Source organism: Symphalangus syndactylus, chromosome 13 (genome assembly GCF_028878055.3).
Source record: "Symphalangus syndactylus isolate Jambi chromosome 13, NHGRI_mSymSyn1-v2.1_pri, whole genome shotgun sequence".
Classification (NCBI taxonomy): domain Eukaryota; kingdom Metazoa; phylum Chordata; class Mammalia; order Primates; family Hylobatidae; genus Symphalangus; species Symphalangus syndactylus.
Genome location: NC_072435.2, coordinates 25563520 through 25565486, shown reverse-complemented (window position 1 = coordinate 25565486; position 1967 = coordinate 25563520). Strand labels below are relative to the sequence as shown.

Below are 1967 nucleotides of genomic sequence, written 5' to 3'. Positions count from 1 at the left end.
AAATAATGTAATTTATTTCTCATATTTAAAATATATGCTGTCAAGTTCAGCTAAGTTTCTGGACATACAGTCACCCTCATCTGAGATGTGCAGACTGCAAGGGAATGTGTTTGGGGGTTTAGGAAGTCACTTTTGGACATGTGAAGGTGGAGGTGCCTGACTGATGTCCCAGGAGAGAGCTGAGGAGACAACTGGACACAGGATTGTAGAGCTCAGGGGCGAGGCCTGCAGGGGACATGGAGCCGTGTAGGTGGGTTACAGCTGTGAGATGATAAGGTTCAAGGTGATTTGAGTCTAATCGCTGTTTTTGATCTTCTTTTGCTCTTTTTTTTTTTTTACTTCTGGAGGACTGGAATCCATTTAAAATTCGAGTTAAGGCTGGGCACGGTGGCTCATGCTTGTAATTCCAGCACTTTGGGAGGCCAAGGGGGGTGAATCACAAGATCAGGAGATCAAGACCATCCTGGCCAACATGGTGAAACCCCACCTCTATTAAAAATACAAAAATAGCTGGATGTGGCAGCGTGTGCCTGTAGTCCCAGCTACTCAAGAGGCTGAGGAAGGAGAATTGCTTGAACCTGGGATGGGGAGGCTGCAGTGAGCCGAGATCATGCCACTGCACTCCAGCCTGTGCAACAGAGCGAGACTCTGTCTTCAAAAAAAAAAAAAGGAAGTCTGGAGACACTATCCGCTTCCATCTGTAGTGCAGACCCTGCCAGAGCCACTGTCGAGACGAGTCCATGAAGACAGTAACAGGGATGGATGTGGAACTGACTGTTGGAGAAAGGAACCTTCCATCTGTTGCATGTAAGAATGTGATTGGAGCTACAAGGGCCTCCCGGATAATAATCAGCTGCATTGAACAGGAAGAAGAAAACAAGGAAGGAGAAGACAGGCGAGGAATGATTTGGGGATATTGGCAAATGGTTGAGACTGATCTAACAATCTGTTGTGACATTCTGGATGTACTGGACAAACCCTGCATTCCAGCAGCTAACACTGGCGAGTCCAAGGTTTTCTATTATAAAAATGAAAGGGGACTACCACAGGTATCTGGCAGAATTTGCCACAGAAAATGACAGGAAGGAGGCTGCAGAAAACAGTCTAGTGGCTGATATAGCTGTTAATGATATTGCATTGACAGAACTTCCACCATCGCATCCTATCCGCTTAGGTCTTGCTCTCAATTGTTCCATATTCTACTAGGAAATTCTTAATTCCCCTGATCATGCCTGCAGGTTGGCAAAGGCACCTTTGGATAATGCATTGCAGAACTGGATATGCTGAGTGAAGAAAGCTGTAAGGACTCTACACTTATCATGCAGTTGTTTCATGATAATCTGACACTATGGACTTTGGACATGCAGGGTGATGGTGAAGAGTAGAATAAAGAAGCTCTGCAAGACGTGGAAGACTCAAGTTAGTGAGCCATAAAAGCCAACAAGAGAAACGATCTGTGACCACCCCAGTCCTCCCAATTCCACCCCTTGGAAACTCCCCACGTCACCGAGAACCACCAAATCTGACTTTTACATTTGTCTCAGAATTTGCTCCCTGCCCTGTTTTGGTTTTTTGTTTGTTTGTTTGTTTGTTTTTTTAACAATTTTCAAAAGTTTTTAAAAGCAAGAGTGAATTTCTGTGGATTTTACTGGTCCCAGCTTTTAGGTTCTTTAAGACATTAACCGGACTACATAGAGGCTTCTTCAGCATTACTGCATTGTCTCCGTGTCAGATGTGGCAAGATCACCCTTAGAAATGGAAATGCCATTTGAAAGCCATTAGACCTCTAGGTGAGGCAAGCACCTAAGAGAGAGGTAAATCACACGATAGAGGCGTAAGTGCTATCAGTTTTCATTTTTCTAATGGCTTAAACTGTATTTTATGCCAATGTTTGAAAGTAACTTGGTGTTAGCTTGAGATGGTTAAAGGTTGTTTGGGGAGGGAGTTTGTTGTAATGGTTTTGCTGT

General features: G+C 44.1%; 1 pseudogene; it reads left to right on the top strand.

The window, feature by feature from the left end:
• Nucleotides 1–740: 740 nt before the first annotated feature.
• On the top strand, nt 741–1568 carry LOC129460745 (14-3-3 protein epsilon-like; annotated as a pseudogene).
• The last annotated feature ends 399 nt before the right edge of the window (nt 1569–1967 follow it).